Raw genomic sequence first — 14,134 nt, 5'->3', positions numbered from 1 at the left:
ACCCGCGGAGGGGTGGGGGCAGGGGCCAAAACTCAGTCGGGGTCTGTGCGGTCCTGTTGGGACTACAATAAAGGGTGTGTGCTAGGGAACACTGCCGGTTTCGGCATGAATGTTCAGGTTGCAGTAAGTACGGCCAGCCATGGTTAGATGTTGGGGGGCCCTCGGGGAAGCACCAAGGGGGTCAACAAGGGCAGGCTGGGGGAGTTCCGACAGGGAACACCCAGCAATCTGGAGGCGGTAGAGGGGGTAAGGGGTCTGGGCCGAAGGGCTCGTACTCCAGTTAAGGTGGATCGCTTGGTAGCAGCCCTGCAGGGTTACCCGGACACAGGGGCCGCGGATCGATTACGGACCGGGTTTTTGGAAGGATTTTGTTTGGGCTATGAGGGGCCATGGCTTCGGAGATGGGCCAACAATTTGAGGTCTGCCAGGGAGCACCCGGAGGTGGTGCAGGGCAAACTGGATAAAGTAGTCAGTGAGGGCCGCATGGCGGGGCCCTGTCGTATAGAGAGGATGGTTATCGCTAACCTTATAGCCGGATACAGCGGGAATGATGTGATGCTAATTAATCCCTTCCCCTACGTGGTACTACCCATGAGTAATATGTAACACTACACGGATAACACCACTACCGGGGAAAGGGAAAAAGGGACAAAAGAAACAATAAAGTTGCAGCTGCTAGGTTCAGATAAGGGATGTCTTCAGAGATGTTGTACCTGGATCTCCTACAATCCACCCCACTGGCCCTGTAAGTGAAACACAATACACGCATAAGAAGACTTCTCCATAACAACCACACCCCCTGTGCCCCTATGTGTGGTAGTAGGAGTAGTTTCTGTCCTGTAACTCCAGTTCTGTAGTAGGGGTATCTCTGTTATAGTCATAATCTAGTGAATAGTCCCGCCCATGTGCGTGGACCCCGGAGCAATCATAAATAATCTCTTAAGGTGTCGAGAAATGCAGAACTGCACAGACACTTAAGAGAGAATTAAAGAGAGATAATGCAGCCTATCCACAGGCTACACTGTCCAGTACTTCAACTAGAAATTCCACCAAAAATCCACAAACAGCACAGCCTGTCCAGATTTCTCTTGCCTTCACAGCAGAAACCCTCTGGAATGATAGAGAGGAAGACATGGACAGACAAGCCCCATAGGCTGCCATTATGTGGCTCAGAACAGGATACTGGGCCTTTAAGAGAACTTTCCAGAACTTCACAGTATCCCAAAATGCACTGCAGGTCCCTTTTACTTTCAGCTCTTTTTGAGGGCGTAACACGCCAGACCTGTACCATTCCTTACATGAATATCTCTCTCCACCGGGGAGGAGGGCGGGCGCTTATGACTATAACAGAGATACCCCTACTACAGAACTGGAGTTACAGGACAGAAACTACTCCTTCTGTAGTAGGGGATCTCTGTGTATAGTCATAATCTAGTGAATAGAATGGGAAGCCCATCCCCACACCAAAGCGGCGGTGGAGAAAAGAGAAACAACACCACTACTGTGCGAACAGATTTCGCAGCGAAGCCTGCCCAACCTGAGCATCTGCCCTGGCATCAGTGTCCAGGCAGTAATGCTTAGCAAAGGTATGGACCGACTTCCAAGTGGCCGCCTTGCAGATTTCTGCAATTGGAACATTACGGAGCAAAGCAGTCGTGGCAGCCTTGCCCCTGGTGGAATGAGCCTTAGGTTTACCCCCTAAGGTCTTATTAGCCTTTTGGTAACACAATTGTATACAGGACACAATCCACCTCGAGATGGACTGTTTGGAGGTAGCAAGACCCATCCTGACTGATCCATAATTGATAAACAATTGGTCTGACCTACGAATATCCTTGGTTTTATCCAGATAAAATTTCAACACCCTCCTAACATCCAGGGAATATAGGGACCTTTCCGCTGGAGAGGAAGGATTCTGAAAAAACGTAGGTAAAGTTATGGTCTGGTTAACATGAAAATCAGATATAACCTTTGGAAGAAATTTAGGGTGAGTACGCATAACAACCTTAGCAGCATGAAATACAGTATAAGGTTCTTGGCAACACAACGCCTGAATTTCACTCACCCTGCGGGCTGATGTAATGGCCACGTGGAACGCCGCCTTCCAGGACAGGTGCTGCAACGAAGCCTTATGAATGGGTTCAAAAGGCTCCTTCATCAGTCTGGACAGCACCACATTCAATTCCCATGAAGGCGAAGGAAGCCGGACAGGAGGGAACACTTTCTTCAAGCCTTCCAAAAAATCCTTGATCACAGGGATCTGAAAGAAGGAAGTCTGTGAAGGGCCTTTCCTGTAGGCAGTCAGCGCAGCAAGATGAACCATAATGGAATGGACATTAAGGCTAGACTGGGCCAGATGTAGAAGATACGGAAGGATGACATCTTCCTTACACGTCGTTGGGTCATAGTTCTTGGACTTGCACCAGATGCACAATCTCTTCCACTTGTAAGCATAGGAAGTCCGAGTGGAAGGTCGCTTAGCCTCCTTCAGTATGTCCATGCAATCTTCAGGTAGATTCAAATGGCCATATTGCACTATCTCAGGAGCCATGCCGCCAAACTCAAAGACGAGAGGTTGGGGTGCAACATCTGCCCCCCGAACTTCGTGAGAAGGTCCGGCCTGCACTGCAGCCGTATGTGAGGAAGGAGAGACCGGTGAAGCAGGTCCGTGAACCACCACTGCCTGGGCCATTCTGGGGCAATCAGGATCATCCGCGCCCTTGAGCGGGACAGTTTGATGAGCACCGTCGGAATCAGGGGAATGGGTGGAAAAGCGCACAGAAAGCTGTTCGACCAGTTGATCCATAACGCATTCCCCAGAGTCCCTGGCTGGTAGTACCTGGAGGCGAAGTCTCGGCATTTGCTGTTTTCGGCGGTGGCGAACAGATCTACGTCTGGAGTCCCCCACCTTGCGAAGACTTCTCCTAGTACTTCGTCGTTTATGACCCATTCGTGGTTTTCCTGAATCAGTCTGCTCAGTGCGTCTGCCTGAACATTCTGCATCCCTGGTAGATGGGCAGTCGTTATCGTCAGTCCTCTGGCCAGAAGCCAGTGCCAGATCGCCTGCGCCTCCTGCGACAGAGTGCGCGATCTCAACCCCCCCTGCTTGTTGAGGTAATACATCGTGGTCGTATTGTCCGTCTGAACAAGCAGAGAAATTTCTCTCTGCGAATCCACTTGTTTGCTTGCCGCAAATCCAGAATGGGCCTGAACTTGTTCTTGTCCTTCTTGGGAACCAGAAAGAACCCGGGAGTACAGACCTCTTCCTCTTTGAGACAGAGGTACGTCTTCTATCGCCCTTTTCCTTAACAGGATATCGGCCTCCGCCTGGAGCTCGCGCAGCTAAAACTGCGAGCTGACCGGTGGAATTGATGGAGGCGGGCTGGTGAACCGAAGACTGTATCCATTGCAAACAATATTCAGCACCCACTTGTCCTGAGTAATTTTTCTCCACTCTGCCAGAAAAAATTGAACGCTTCCCCCCACCGGAGCAGGTAACGGATGTAGGGGAAGTAACCGCTCAAGGTCGAGACCCAGCCGGGCCTTTGTTCGCTGTAGAGGACTGCTGGCCGCCTCTACCCTTCTGGCGCTTCTGGAAGGGTCTCCGGAACTGCTGCTGTTGTTGCTGCTGCTGTCCCGAAGCCTGCCCTCGCCCTCTGCCCTGTGCCCGAACCGTCTCTGGAACGGGCGGTAGGCCTTCTTTTCTTTGGGCTTCTCCAACCCAACCGCCATCAGGGTCTCCGCCTCTGCTTTCATGCGGGCCATCTCATCGTCCGCATGCTTGCCGAACAGGGTTTCCCCCGAGAAGGGCAGATTGGCCACCCGCTGCTGAGCCTCCGGCTTGAGTGATGTGAGCCTAAGCCAAGCATGGCGCCGTTGGTTGATCCCATGACAGTACCCATGGGCCGCCAAAAGAGATACATCAGCAGCCGCGCTGATGACCTGGTTCGATACCAGCATCCCCTCCTTCAGGATCTCCTGGAAATCCTCCTTCTTTTCTCGTGGCAGGAGTTCCGTGAACTGCTGGAGGGATTCCCACAGGGCACGATCATACCGCCCTAGCAGAGCCGCATCGCTAGAAGCCTTCATGGTCATAGATGCCGTCCCACAGGCCTTCCTGCCTGCTGAGTCGATCCATCGGCTCTCCTTATCCGGAGGCACGGTAGAAGACAGGGAGGTAGAATGTTGTTTCCTGGCCGCCGTCACTATAACAGAATCCGGAATCGGATCCATCCGCAGAAAAGCCGGGTCAGAATCCGGGGCCCTGTACTTCTTCAGGAGCCGGGAGGGAGCGGCCTTCGTCACTGCTGGCGGGAGGAACAGCTCCTCCTCAGGCTCTACCAATCCTGGCACTAGCGGTAGTAAAGGGCGAGACAAATGCTTCTTATGAAGCGTCTCAAAAATCACGGACGTCGTGGGTGTTGGAGCCGTCACCGTGATTCCCAATTTTGCTGCACCCCTCAGGAGAACATCCTGGAACGTGCTGATGTCGTCCACAGGAGACACTCTCGTCCCCGGGGATTCCGACAAAGTCGGTGAATAGGTCCTGGTCCTGGAAGAGCCCGTGCGGGACAGTGATCCGCGCCTCCTATGGCGCCGTCTTGACCTAGTAGAGGATCTGTGGAGACTCCTCGATCTCCCCCTCCGTCCGGAGCGTGATCGCGACCTCCTTGGCTTCGGTCGATCCGCCGGTTCCACAGGGGCGGGCGACTTTGGCTTGGTAGGGGCCCTCGGCCGAGGGGTGCCCTTGGGAGGAGACGGATATCAGGGCCGTGAAACCGACCTCGGAGGAACCGGAGGCGGCTTGTCTGCCGGCAGCTGAGGTTGAGGTAGAGGTTGAGGACGCGGTGGAAGTGGTGGAAGCGAAGGAGGAGTGGTAGCCCGCGGAGGAAGCCCCCTCGGCAAGGGAGGCGGGGGCATAACCGACTTCTGTCTAGAAGGGGTATATGTGAGAAGTTGGCCTGATATATGAGGCTCACTAGTTCTAGTGATCACCTTGTATCAGTCCAAACAACCCTTATGGTGATTGGTTGTAAGTCAACCTTATAGACCAGCTATCCTAATGGTGGCATGAACAAAGCAGTCTTAGGCTAAACTCTTTTGGCATGTGAAGCCAGCTGTTTTACCACATATAACCCCTTGAATACCAGATGAAAGGACACCACACAGGTTGGTATGAAAATAAACAATATATTTATTAATAACAAACACCTCTGAACTCTTTTTGAGATCAGAGGGCTAAGCACATAACAATACTCTTTAGGAAAAACACAGTAAGTTGCACAAATTACAATGGTGCCCTAGGGGCACGACAAACCATATACTAAGTAAATGGGTTAAGGAAATCGATAGAGGAAATGGAGCTGCCCAGAGGCTGTAGGATCGCTGGGACTACACTACCCTAACCTTAGGAAAGTAGCAGGAGGCCCACGGGACGCGTGTGCAGAGTGTGAACTCACATGCGAGATGCGGAACAAAGTCAATGGGCAGAACAAATTACGAAAAGGTAAGTAAAAGACAGTTCCTACTAGTTACGACTAAAACGACAGTATACCTGGACACTAGGAGAGTCAATCTTCCATTGAGCACCGAAATGCTCTTGTTACCTCACCCACGGGCTGCGGGTGCATAGGTGTCAAAGTGTGTCGGGTTTCCGCGTCAAAGTCTATGGAGCCTTGAAGAAAGATGCTGCAGGCGACCAGGAGGAAGTTGTCCGGAGCGATCCACGGGTGGATCGAGGAAGATGAAGACCTGAAAGCAGAGGGGACAATGTTCAAAGTCACTAGCCAGTGACCGGTGTGGAACCAGGAAGGAACCAGATGTTGTTGTCGCGATCAGGTGAAGAGTGGACGCTTGACTCTGCAGCCACGTGGACCAGGAGGTGTCTTCAACGACCAGGATGGAGGCACGAGCTGTCCCACGCAGGTTCTCGCTGTCGGCGGTGTCTGTTCCGGATTCAGCGTCAACGGGTCTTGGCAAAGGCAACCCACGCGGTGAGTGGAAAAGGCGTCTGGTGCAGACCAGGAGGGTCCGGGGTGCTCCTCTTTTTGAAGGGAGCAAGGGCCAGTCTGGAGCAACCAGACCAGCAGTGTAGATTTCGTGGATCGTCGTCTAGGAGGTCACTAGCCAGCCGGCAAGTGACCAGACAATGCGTCGAGCAGCAACCAAGCGAAGTGCAGTTTCTTCAAGATGGCCGGTCCCACGTGTCTCGTCGCACCCACGGGTCTCAGCTGTGCTGCAGATGTGGGTAGAGGTCGGAGAGGTCTGGGAGTCCGGGTCTCGTCGAGCTCTGAAGTCTGGTTCCGGCAGGAAGGACGACAAAGTGAACCGCTAGGACGCTTGATGGTGCCTGCAGTTGCAGGGTGGACACTCCTTGCCCACAAGGGAGATTCTTCAGTCTTTTGTGGAGCAGAACGTCGAAGTCCAGAGTTTCTTCTTTGTAGAGTTGTTCAAGGTAATCTAATCTGGAATGGGACCAGCTCCTACCTTTATCCTGCTTAAGGGGGCTGTACTAGTGACTAGGTCCCTCCCATGGGTGGGACCAGGAAGGGGGGTGGTTACACCCCCTATCCTTTGTCCAGTTTCGCGCCAGAGCTGGGGCTAAAGTGCCCCAGCAACTGGTTTGAACCGGGGTATGCACAGGGACACCTTGTGTGCCCAGGCATGTCTCATTCCTTTCAGCCCTCCCTACCTCAATACACAAAATCCTGTCTGGGGTGGTGCTAGCACCTCCCAAGGCCGGAAACCCTTTGTCCAAGCCTCCCTCGCTGGAAGGACTCCCAGCAGCAGGAGGTCAGACTTGTGTCTGTGGTGGCAGCATCCATTTTGTGATGCTGAGGCTCTGCTTAACTTTAACCGGGGTTCACAGTTACATACATCTCTTATCCCTCTAGAAGGGTGGAATGCTACCCCCGTCGCCAGAACTGGCGAGGGGGTAGTATTCCAAAGCGTATGACACCTTACACGACATGTTTTGATAATGCTATACCAAAGTTAGCAATAACCGCGAGGATTATAATGCACTTAAGAGTATATGGTATAGCGTTATCATGGAACAGCTATAAGGACTTGGTTCCGCAAGCTGCAGACAGGCTCAGCTCATGCTAGAGCACCATCTCACATAATTCCAAGCACTCTGCCTCCAGGATTGATAAGGCCTGCCATAGGAGTGACTTATAGGAATATATGTGTCCATTTTGGGGTTAGATATAGGTATACTATATCTACAGCAAAGGGTGATTACACCACCTTGCCCCAGCTGTCTTAGCAGCCAGTTGTGTCAGTTTGGATGGCCAGCCAGGGGTGGCATAATACATGCTGCAGCCCTTGGTAGGCCCTGGGTACACCTATGCCCTGGGTACCTAAGGTACACTGTACAGGGGCTGATAAGGTGACCCAGCATCCAATTAGGTAGGTACCTAAGGTACATGGAGTCCATTTTACAGAGAGAGCAATTAGTCTGGGGTCCTGAATAGCAGGGCCCCAGGCCAACTAGGTCGAAAACCAGCTAAACACCAGGCAAAAAGTTGGGGGTAACCATAGTCAGATATCCACCTTCCTACAGTATACACCACTGAGTACACCGAACCCGTTGATCCGCCTTCTTTTCTAGGCTGGGACGTTGGTGAGTCTCCCACAGTCACCTGGCGCCTGCTAGACTGACTCCTGGTGCCAGAACTCCTTCTGCGCTTTCTGGGCGTCGAAGAACGGCGACCGGACGGCGAGCGATGGCCCCTCGACGACGAGCGTCTTTTCCTCGGTGGCGACCGTCTCTCCCTTGACGGCGAATGCCTTCGCCTCGACGGCGACCTCTTTCGCCTCGACGGCGACCTCCTTCGCCTCGACGGCGATCTTCTCCTCGACGTCAAGGATCCCCTCGACGACGACCTTCTCCTGTTCGCCGACGGCGAACGGCGGTGTCGCCTCGATGGCGAGCGCCGACGCCGGGCCTCTCGACGTCGAATACTCGACGACGACTCCGACGAGGACGACGACAAAATAGTCACCGGAGATCTCGACGGCGGTCTGTTCAGTTCCCTCGACGCCGAACGTCGACGTCGCCTCGACCCAGAGCCCTGGGGAAACGGGGAACAGACTGCAGTCATCCCTCTCGACGCCGTAGTCAGTGCAATCGACACAGACGGAGAATGGGGACACTTGCTGGTCTTCCTGCCCCTGGGGAGCCCCCCAGAAGCCTCAGCACGGGCAGAGGAAGCCTCTCCAGACCCACCTTGTGCCTTCAGCCTTCTGTCCTCTAGGCCCTGAAGTCTGATCTTCATTCTATCCCTCAGGGTTCTGCTAGAAAAGCCCTGACAAATGTCACACTCCTCTGGGACATGAGATGAGGGAAGGCAGATGATACACACCTCGTGTGGGTCCGACTTGGCCTTCTTCCTGGAGCACTCTGGACATTTGTCAAATAATGCAGGCATATTGACAATCAAAGAGTGCACCAAAAGAAAAACAGGAAGAAAAACACCAAAGTACTTCGGAAAAGTACTCAAAGAACTTGAAAAAAGTGAAAAAACCACCAATAAACCCTTGAAAAGGGAGAGCTCAATGCTCCAGGGTCCTGCTTGCAGGAGCCGGAAAAAAGAACTGAAAGTAAAATGGACCTGCAGTGCATTCTGGGATACTGTGAAGTTCTGGAAAGTTCTCTTAAAGGCACAGTATCCTGTTCTGAGCCACATAATGGCAGCCTATGGGGCTTGTCTGTCCATGTCTTCCTCTCTATCATTCCAGAGGGTTTCTGCTGTGAAGGCAAGAGAAATCTGGACAGGCTGTGCTGTTTCTGGATTTTTGGTGGAATTTCTAGTTGAAGTACTGGACAGTGTAGCCTGTGGATAGGCTGCATTATCTGTCTTTAATTCTCTCTTAAGTGTCTGTGCAGTTCTGCATTTTTCGACACCTTAAGAGATTATTTTTGATTGCTACTGGGTCCACGCACATGGGCGGGACTATTCACTAGGTTATGACTATACACAGAGATCCCCTACTACAGAACTTACATAACATGCTCCTGCACATCTCCCAACGTAAAAGTCACAAAAATAGCAAAAATAAAGAAACAAAATCAAAATATGAACAATAGTCTTGATGTTGTAAATATTAGAGGCACTTATTTTACATCCGATAATCCTCTGGTATGTTCTTCTGGTGCTATTAAACATCTAGACTTCCTATGATGTCGTTTCCAAAATATCCCCACACTTCCAAACAGATCTGAAGCTGAAGAGGCTATGTAGGGCAATTATGAGCTTAGAGCGCCATCTAGCGACATAACTCTAAACTGTTCCGGGGGATTATCATACTTTCTTGGTGCCCACGATAAGCATGTACAGAGGCTTTCAATTCGAACAAAAAAATAGCGCTTCCATAGCGCGTATGCCAAGAGGTTAATAGTTATTTAGATGAAATGAAATGCATTGTCTTCCAACGAGTTGTATATATCCTGAATCAGGGTCGGTGGTTCTTTAGGAGCTAGGACGCTCGTGTGAAGCAGAGAAAGTATTTCCAGCTGCAGGATGATCTCAGAGCGAGTGTGAATGCTCCAGTAAAAAATGCTCAATGTGCACTATAGTCTTTGAGGCAACCCAGCGTGCTCACAGCGTAGCAGTAAACAATTACCCAGCCGAAGACGCCGGCCTGGGCTTGATGTCAATTACCGCCCACAGCTGTGTCCATACGGTGGCAAACTGAAGTTCTGTTTCCTTGAAACGATCCGATGGCAGAAAACAGGAAGGAATCCAATTCTAAACGTGAGAAGGGCTTAGCAAGCTTGAAAATACAACGCTCGCTCTCGTGCTCACAGGAATACTCGAGTGACAAGCCGTGAGTGAAGCGTGGGAGGAGTTTATGTACACAGGTCAACTGACCTGTCTCTTCACCCGAGGATGCTGGGAGATGTAGTATGCTAGATGTAAGCAGTCATACCGTGTAATGTTCCTACTTCACAGTGTCTATCAATGCTTAACCATGACAGGCCCTTTGAGGACTGGCCGTTGGAGGATTTGAATGTGTCCCCCATTGGGGTGGTGCCAAAGAAAGAGGTGGGGCAGTTTCGCATCATTCAACATTTGTCGTGGCCTGAGGGTGGCTCGGTAAATGATTACATTGATGAGCGGGAGACCACGGTGTCTGCGGGGATTCGCAAAGAACTGCGGATGTGGCAGTTTTTTCTGCAGAATTTTAATGGGGTCCCCATGCAGAGGGGGGATGACCTGGACTGGGATGTGGCAGGGAGCAATGGTTTTGGGCTCTACTGGCAGTGGCGGTGGTGTGCGGAGAAGTGGCCCCCGGAGTGGGCGGGGGGAGGGAGGAGCATCGCGTTCTTGGAACTCTTCCCTCTGGTGGTGGCGGTCTCGCTGAGGGGGGAGGTGTTGGCCCACAGACGTGTGACCTTTCATGTGGATAACATGGCGGTGGTGCTGGTGGTGAATCGCCAGTCCGCCAAGGATGAACAGGTGCTGAAACTGCTGAGGGTGTTTGTGTTGGGTTGCCTGCGCCACGACATTGCTTTTCGCGCGGTGCACGTGCCTGGGATCAATAATGACATAGCGGATGCTTTGTCTCGTTCGCAGTGGGGGAGATTCCGTGGGTTAGCCAAGGACGCGGATCGAGACCCGACATGCATGCCTCCGCAGCTGTGGTATACACAGGATGTTGCAGCTGGTTCTAGGTTCCTTGGCGGAGTCGACGAGGACAACGTATGTGTCTGCATGGGGGGAGTTTGTGGCGTCAGGGGCGCAATGGCGGGCTCCAGGGCAGGAGAGACAGGAGGATGTTATACAATTTATCCTGACGCTCATCGGCAAAGGCCTCACGTGGATCACGATAGCGGGCAAGCTGTCGGGTATGGCCTTCATGGGCAAACTCTTGTGGGGCTATGCACCGTCCGCAGGCGAGCTCGGGTCGCAGATGCTGGAAGGTTGGGCCCAGGAGTGTGGGAAGTTGGGTCAGGTTCGGCTACCCTTGTTGTGGGCTATGTTGGGGAGGGTGGTAGGAGCCTTGCCTTTGGTTTGCAGGGATGTGGGGGAGGCTTGCTTGTTCACTACCTCAATGGCGTGGATGTTCGCGGGGGCCTTTCGAGTGTCTGAGTTGCTAGGGTCGAGAAAAGGTACTGGGATAAGGTGGTCAGAGGTGGCTTTTGGAGGGGAGGAGGTGCACCTTTGGTTGCGGAAGTCTAAGACAGACCAGAGGAGTGTTGGTAGGTGGGTATCGTTGGGGAAGGTGGCCTTGGAGGAGGTGTGCCCGGTACGGTGGGGGTTGCTATGGCGGGCGAGGGAACCAGCGGAGGGGTTGGTCTTTCGGCACACGGATGGGCAGGGGGTGACAGGATCGCAGCTGTTGGCAGTGTTGCGGAAAACGTTGGCTTTGCTGGGGGTGGATGGGAGGAATTACGGCACGTACTCGTTTCGCATTGGCGCAGCGTCGGAGGCGCACAGACGGGGGTGGGGGCGAGGGGACATCATGCGCTTGGGGAGGTGGTAGTCCGATTGTTACAGGCGATATGTGCCCGGCGAGGTTGACCAATAATAGCGTGGTTGTTTTTGTGGCCTGTGTACTTACTCTTGTTTCTCGTTTCAGGTTCCGTGGCTGGTCCCCTCACCCCCGTGATATGGCAGTGTGGATAGTGGGCCACTGATTTGTCAAACAGGCTCAGGTGCAAGCCCGGGACAGTTATTTGGGGGAAAATTTTGGGTTTAATCCTACTGTTTTTAAGGTTAGTTGGTTTGAGAGAGGGGGTATGCGTTGGAAAGAGTTGGTGGGCATGCTTAACTGTTTGTTGGTAGCGGGTAGATGTCCTGATGTGTTGGTTCTCCATTTGGGTGAGAATTATATGGTTCAGGAGACGGGGTTGGTCTTGATGAGGGCCATGAAAAAGGACTTGGAGGAAATTAAGAGGCGGTGGTCTGAGTGTACGGTGGTCTGGACCGAGTTTGTTCCGCGGAGGGTCTGGAGAGGGGTGGTGAAGCCTCAGGCCAGGAGGAAGATCAATATGGAGATGGTTCGTTTTTGTAGGCACTTGGGGTTTTCACGGGTTTGGCATCGGGACATTAGGTACGATGCGCCAGAGTTGTTTCGGGGTGACGGGGTTCACCTTTCCCGCATGGGCATGGACCTTTATCTGTTAGAATTACGGGAGGTTTTGTCCAGGTTGTTGGGTGTGTGTCGGGAGTGAGGAACCATGGGTGAGAGGCATCAGGGCGACTGTTAATGGAGGCGGGGGGGCAAGAAAAGGTGGAGGCGGTGTAATCACCTACCCTTCCGCCTTTTCCTAGGTGGCGGAGTTGTTTTTGAAGTTGGCCAAGTTTGGCTGGAGTTTGGTAGTTTATCGTTAAGTTTGGGGAGTTAGTGAACATGAGCGGGGAAAGGTTAAGCAGTTTGGAAGTTTACATTAGAGGGTCGTTAGTTACAGTTGCAGGAAGGCAGATAGGATTGTAGGTCTTGAGAGGGTAGGAGTTCTCATGTTATGTGATAAGATTGTGTATTATTTAATGTATTGGAAGTTATGTATTGTATGTTGCAGGGTGGGGTTGTTTTATCATGTGGGGATCGTAGGGGTGGGGGGAGGAAATGTCAAGGGGTCAGGTAATTCGATGTTTAGAGAGGTTTTAGTTTTGTAAGGCAAAGTGCCAGTTTTGAATAAAGTGTAATGTGCACCTGTTTCAATAAAGCGCCCGTTTACACACACAAATGGTTGTCAGTGCTGCTTGCCCCCCTTTCCTCCCTACCACGGAGGGTTTGGGGGTCAGTCGAGCATCGCGAGGTCTGCCCCCCGGGCAGATTTGGGAGGGGGAGGGGGGGCGAGCAGGGAGCAGCCATTTTGCTGCTTTTAGGGTATCAGCGCTGTCCCAGCCACCATTTTAGGTTCTGGTGACCTGGTGGCTGGGAACGCTGTAGTCCGGTTTTTCTGGCCCCGCCCACCCTCCCTGGACTTAAGGTTTTTGTGGGAGGCGTTTTTAGCAGGTTTTTGGATAGGGGCTTCTGTTAGAACAGGTACATAGGGGTTATGTTATTGTAATGTTGTCACTTGGAACAGGTGCTGGCGGAATTGTTTTTGAAGTTTGCAAAGTTTGGCTGGAGTTTGGTAGTTTATCCTTAAGTTTGGGGAGTTGGTGAACAGGAGCGGGGAAAGGTCAAGCAGTTTGGAAGTTTACATTAGAGGGTCGTTAGTTACAGTTGCAGAAAGGCAGATAGGATTGTAGGTCTTGGGAGGGTAGGAGTTCTAATGTTATGTGATAAAATGTTGTATTATTTAATGTATTGGAAGTTATGTATTGTATGTTGCAGGGTGTTTTTTTTTATCATGTGGGGATCGTAGGGGTGGGGAGAGGAAATGTCAAGGGGTCAGGTAATTCGATGTTTAGAGAGGTTTTAGTTTTGTGAGGCAAAGTGCCAATTTTTAATAAAGTGTAATGTGCACCTGTTCCAATAAAGCGGCCGTTTACACACACAAATGGTTGTCGGTGCTGCTTGCCCCCCTTTCCTCCCTCCCAAATACAGAAGTGGAGAGGATAATGTTCTCAAAAGTACAGCACATGAGGCGTTCCAGATGCTTAGGAAGGAGGATGTAATGCCGGTGCTGGAATGAGTGGTTCCGTTACTTACATCTCAGACCTGCTGCAGCGGGATTCCACAAGACCGGAAGGCGGAAGATATTAAACCTCTAGAGGATCGAACACAGACAGAGCCTGTAGTAAGGACGGCATATCCCAAATTTACAAGAATATAATTAATAATGTACTGGAGGTGCTGGGGGTCTGCGGGAGAAACGGAAGCACCCTTTTTTTTTGCATGTTTTATATAGCGCGAACTCAACCCAAAGGTATTGGAGCGCTTTACATGAGCACCGTATTTACATTACACATTCAGGCACGGGGAGATTAAGTGATTTGCCCAGAATCACTGGATGTGGACGCGACCTTGAGGCTCGAATCCTGGTTTCCGGTACCAGCGTCTGCGTTTATGCCCACGCATTTATGCCGACTGCCCTTCAACAGACATGTTCTGTAATGTGGGCTTGGTAGTGGATTGCTATAATATAGCTAGGCGCTGACGTTCGCCTTTCTTACCATTTAGCAGTGGGGTAATGAGATAGATTGGTGTACATGTGCGGAACTGTTTATTCATG

The 14,134-nt window shown here is 51.8% G+C and overlaps 1 protein-coding gene across 1 annotated transcript in view; it reads right to left on the bottom strand.

Annotated features, from left to right (window-relative positions):
- The window catches only part of LOC144798389 (E3 ubiquitin-protein ligase TRIM39-like), a 231,881-nt gene that overhangs the window by 103,176 nt on the left and 114,571 nt on the right, over window positions 1–14,134 (bottom strand). The window lies entirely within an intron of this gene.

Source organism: Lissotriton helveticus, chromosome 12 (assembly GCF_964261635.1).
Source record: "Lissotriton helveticus chromosome 12, aLisHel1.1, whole genome shotgun sequence".
Classification (NCBI taxonomy): domain Eukaryota; kingdom Metazoa; phylum Chordata; class Amphibia; order Caudata; family Salamandridae; genus Lissotriton; species Lissotriton helveticus.
This window is presented reverse-complemented; position numbering and strand designations above follow the sequence as displayed.